This window comes from Adiantum capillus-veneris, chromosome 1 (genome assembly GCF_014529385.1).
Source record: "Adiantum capillus-veneris isolate H3 chromosome 1, ASM1452938v2, whole genome shotgun sequence".
Classification (NCBI taxonomy): domain Eukaryota; kingdom Viridiplantae; phylum Streptophyta; class Polypodiopsida; order Polypodiales; family Pteridaceae; genus Adiantum; species Adiantum capillus-veneris.
The window spans coordinates 54,960,050-54,965,799 of NC_140931.1; positions in this window are offsets into that span (position 1 = coordinate 54,960,050).

Below are 5,750 nucleotides of genomic sequence, written 5' to 3' on the forward strand. Positions count from 1 at the left end.
ATAGGACCACATACATCACTGTGTAACAAGTTGCAACTTTCGTGTCGCTCTAACTGAACCATCCTGCGAAAATGCAAAATCTGTGCATCTTTCCAAGAACGCAACCTTCACATACATGTCTGGTGGCATCTCCAATAAAGACAAATCATGCACCATATTATGACGTTGTTAAAGTCATCAAACTGCCATAACTAACATGCCCAAATCTAGCATGCCACAACTCAGCATCCTGCATGGCCTGAGTCTTTGTTTCTGCAATACATACCTGAATCTGCTTTTCATAATGATCTAGCACAAATGTCCATTTTCCAGCGTACTGTAGTGATAAGAGAATAACCATTCTCTCGATCTCGTACAATACATCTGTCATCCTCAAAAATGACCCGAAGACCATTTTTTGCAAGAGAGGATACAAACAACAAAATTCTTCTTGATCCCTGGAACATATAAGACATCTGGCAAGCATAAATCTGAACCATCTGAAATGGTAATCAAAATCTTACCAACGCCTTTGATTGGATAAGAAGCATTATTTGCACATGTCACCTTCTTTCCTGCTGGAGTTGCATCCAATGAACAAAACAAATCCTTCCTTGAAGTAATATGCCTGGATGCACCACTATCAAAGTACCAAATCATTTGTGTCTTGTCAACACTGTAAGCAGAAAAATCTGAACATACTACAAAAGCATAAGAATCCTGCACAAAGTTTGCAGGACTCTTCTTTAGCTGTAGAAGAATCACCAGAAGCTGAAACAACCAAACTTGACTCTTTCTTCTTTTCTTTAGCAATTCGCTTTTTACACTCACTAATGTAGTGACCAGGTTTCTTGCAGTAGTGACATTTACCTTTCTTCTTGGACTTGTCGGAATTACCTTTAGACTTCTCTGAAGACTGTCCTGCACCAGACTTGGAGTGATGAGCACTCTCTTTACCACTGTTTTTGTTCTGTACAACAAGAGCATGATCCATACCATCCACCTGTAAAGACTTGTTCTTACGTGATTGATCCTCCTGGAATAGCAAAGCCACTAACTCTTCAAAATGAAGAGGGTCAGGATTAGCTCGCAAAGACAGAGTCAAAGAAGTCTGAAAAGTCAAATAAGATGGTGGTAGTGAATTGAGTGTTTTGAAAACCAAGTCCTTCTCTGGAATCACTTCATCAATGCTAAGCAATTGCTCTTTAAGATCCCTGATTTTTGTAAGATGCTCGACAATATCGTCACCTTCGTCCATCTGTATTTTGTCAAGTTGTTTCTTCAAAAACTCTATTCTGGCAGCGTTTCTTCCTCCAAACATAGCTTGCAGAGTGTTCCAAGCATCCTCAGAAGTTCTGCAAGATCTGATATGTGGTGTGATTGTCCTCTTTATGGTTAAGGCAATCACAGCCATAGCCTGTGCATCTTTAGTATCCCATCTCTTTTGCTCTGGAGTGACTTGTGAGGGTCCTGCACCAACAGCTGCACCACGACCAGGCGTGGTAGGTGCAATGCTACCTGGACGAACTTCATCTCCAGATACATAATCCCACAATCCTTTACCAACCAAAACATTTTTGGCCATAAAAGACCAAAGAGAATAGTTGGTACCATCCAATTTGTTTTTGGATGTAAACGCACCAAATATCTCTTTCTCCGTAGATTGAGCCATACTGTAGATGCACACAAGAGAGCAAAAGAACCTCCAAGAGATTCACAAATCTCCTCTCCAATCCAAGCAAAACTCTACACAAAATCTCAGCACAAAGCTAAGACAAGCTGCTTCCCGAAAGAACTGTTTACCTGAAGAAAATTTGTCAAAAAGCACACCCTCTTGATCTAAACGCCTCCGAAAAGTAACTTCTACTACGCTGCTCAGAACAAAATTCTGAGGGCTCAAACGGCTTCGAAAGGGGGGTAAAACCGCAGGTCACCTGCTCATAATACTCCCGGAACGTCGAGGATGCTCCCACGAACAAATTTTCCGAAAACTGCCTGAAATCTGCGATTGCGCGCGCGGACGCGAAAACGCAAGTAGAGGCTCTGGAAATCACCTCGCTCTGATACCAATTGTTGAAGATGATGAAACAGGAAACAAAAGGAAGACAGCAACTCAGAGTAGGAAGAAGATGGAGAAGGAGAAGACACAGAGCTTGTGTACGAGATCTCTGTAGTCTGTCTCTCTGTATTAGAATAATAATGTATCCAAACTCAGAGCTACAAAGCTTATATGAAACCCTAAGAGATAAGGTGTCCTTTCACACCGGATGTCTAGGGGGAAAAACCCAGTGGGAGAAAAGTGCCCCTGGTGAAGCGCGTATACACACTAACACTACTACATGTCTACACTTTTTGCGTAGTTCCTCTGGTTTGAGATCTTTCTTCCAGCTTCTGGTGTCACTTTTATTCTCCTACTGGATCCCTGAATTGTTAGTGTTTGATTAGCATAATCATGGATTGCTCTAGCCATTCTTAGAATCTTAGCCATGGTCTACCTAGAAGCATCCCACAGGCTCCCTGCACATCCAATACCAAGAAGCTGGGCTTGAATTTATTTTTTCCTACTATGAACTACATGTTCTCAATCAAACTTGTGGCTTGAACTACCCTGTGATGAGCCATTCTTACTTTCAATGGTGTTGGTTCTAAATCTTGAATCCCCAATCTCTACCTCAAATGCTCACCGAGGATATTAACTCCAGCTTCCCATCTAGTATTACTCCAAAAAATGGTTCCCATTGCTTCCTTAGCTTGTATTCTACTTGTATAATTGGGACCTCATCGTCTCTTATGGCTGCCAAGTCTATTGCCCTACTTTTAACTTGTGCCTTTATCTTTTGTTTGATAAATTTTGCAGCTTCTAGTAATGCGCATCTGATATCATCTAGCTCCACTGTCAGCTTTTGGATTCGTTCGCAGATCTTTACATAAATTTCATCCTATTCATTACCAGAACTACAATCTGAACTGAAAGATTTCTCATCTATTTGACTATCTTCACAGTTCCACTGGGATGGCTTTCCTTGTTTGGCCGTTGACTGACCAGTGGACTCTCTGACTGATCCTTCATCAATTCAATGCCTCTAGCTTTGATCAAGTCTGATCAGACTTGTCATACTTCCTCAACCAAGCTCTACACTGCAGCTATCAAGGATTCATTCAATACAGATACTACTTTTTCTCTTGAGTGCTCCTCTTGAGTCCCTAAAGGTTGAGGTTGTAGTTTCTATATTGTTCAAGACTCAGAACACTCTCGCTGTTCTAGCATTTTCTTTGCCAGGTTTTCTGTGATTCTAATTTCCATCGCTCCCTGTTCTTGCCATTCATCAACTACTTTTTCCTTGCCTTCGGTTTTCCATGTGGCTCTCTATTGTTCCCACTTCTTGGCTTCAGTAGGTTGCTTCTTTGCAGGTTCATCTGTGATTTCTTCAATTATAAGTCCTTTACTTTTGGTCACCACCCTTACTATTTTGGGGATTTTTGTTTAGTCCCCTCTGGTTTGGCAACGTTTGGGTACTGAGATGAAAAGTGACCATACTTTCCACATGTATAACAATTTAAGCTTTGTTTGCCAAAGTCACATCTGCCTCTCTCCCTACCAGTACCTCCTTGCAAGTTGCCTCTGCCATTACTAGTACCTGGTACTAGTGTCATTGTCCTTGGATCCACTTGGCCCCTTTGCGTTCACTGCTTTAGGATTTGTCAGTGCTATCATTGATAAGTCTTTTCCCTTCTTGAAATGACAAATCTTGATGCCAGAGTTACCCCACACATGCACATAAACCTTGCAATATGTGCATTGTGAGCATTCATTAGATTTGTCGTCTCTAGATTTGCATTTTGAACACCAGATCTCCATCTTTTTGATTGAAGACCTCGTCTGAGCCATTTCAGCAATTTGCTTTGATATCTCTTCCAGCTTTCTGGTCTAGGAACCCTTCTTCTTGGTTTTCCCTTGATTATCTAAGTCACTTTTAGATAAGGTGGAAGTAGTGTTGGACTCTGACCCATCATTTGATGACTCGTTGTCACTAGATTGTGTTGGAATTAGGTATGCAGAGAAACACACACAGCTTGGAGAAGATGAAGGAAGCTCAAGGCACACAAATGAGAGTGTGTTACTTAGTGTGCAATGGAAAGATAGATAGCCCTAGAGTGATGGGCGTATATACAATGCACGGGGAAAAAAACCTCCTAAAGAGGGCAAAAATGCCCCGAGGACATGATCAGTCCACAAAGGGGAGTAAGCCCAAAGCTTTGCGGAAAGCTTCAAGCTTCTCACGAGACAATGCCTTTGTGAAAAAAATTGCAAGGTTGTCTTGTGTTGGCACATAAGCCAAGATGATCTCTCCTGCTGAGAGCCTCTCCCTGACATAGTGGTAATGCACCTCAATGTGCTTTGTGCGAGCATGAAAAACTGGGTTCCTCTCAACTACCAATGCGCTCTAACTGTCAGTGTAGATAGTGTTGGAAATTTCCTGTCCAACACCCAAATCAGCCATAAGGCGTTTGAGCCATACACACTCAATCGTAGCTGTGACGACTACCCTGTACTCAGCCTCACAGCTTGAATTGGCCACAGTAGGTTGCTTCTTGCTCAACCATGATATACATGAACTGCCAAGCATGAAACAAAAACCACTTGTGGACACTCTCGTGTCAAAACAACCAACCCAATCTGAGTCCAAAAAAGCATGTAAGTTTGGTGGCAATGATCCCCCTTGGGATAAAACAAGCCAAGATGTAAAGTGCCACTAAGGTAGCGGAAAATCCTCTTGACAGCCTGCCAATGCTTAGACCCTGGGCTATGCATAAATCTGCTGACCTGTGAGACTGCAAACTAAATATCCGGTCTCATGTTGCATACATAAATGAGGCATCCAACAATAGTTTGGTATAGAGTGACATCTGTAGGATCACCAGCATCATGAAGACTCAATTTCAAACCTGTTTCCATGGGAGTGGCAATAGGTTTGCAATCCTCAAGTCCAAACTTACATAGCAATGTCTCTATGTAACTTTTCTGACACAAGGCAATTCCACCATCACACTGCTTAAACTGTATACCCAAATAATGATGCAACAGCCCCAAATCTTTTATCTTGAAAGTAGCATTCAAATCAGCCTTCAATTCAGCAATAAGTCTCTCATTTGGTCCAGTGATCGGAAAATCATCTACATAAAGAACCACAATGAGAAGTACATCACCCTCATGATTTACATACAATGTGCTTTCTGTTGGACTAATACGAAAACCTTGTTTGATCAAATGAGTGTCAGCTTTCTCATACCAAGCACGTGGAGATTGCTTCAACCCATACAAAGCTTTCTTACATCTACACACTTTGTCCTCTTGTCCTTTCTTGACAAAACCGTGAGGCTGTGTTACATAAACTTCCTCAAATATGTCACCATTCAAGAAAGTAGTAACAATGTCTGATTGATGTACATCCCAACCAAAATGAGCTGCCAATGCACATAGAAAATGCACAGTAGTCATACGACAAGTGGGAGCAAAAGTATCTTCATAATCTATGCATTTTTGCTGTGCATAACCCTTTGCAACAAGTCGAGCCTTATGGCGATCGATCTCACCATCCAACTTGTGTTTCAAATTGTAAACCCACTTCGTACCAATGGCCTTTTTTCCAGGAGGCAAATCACATAAAGTCCATGTGTCATTTTCTATAAGTGCATCATATTCTAATTGCATGGCAGCCATCCAATTTTCTGAATTTTGTGCTCCGTCAGAAGACAGACGTTCCTCAACA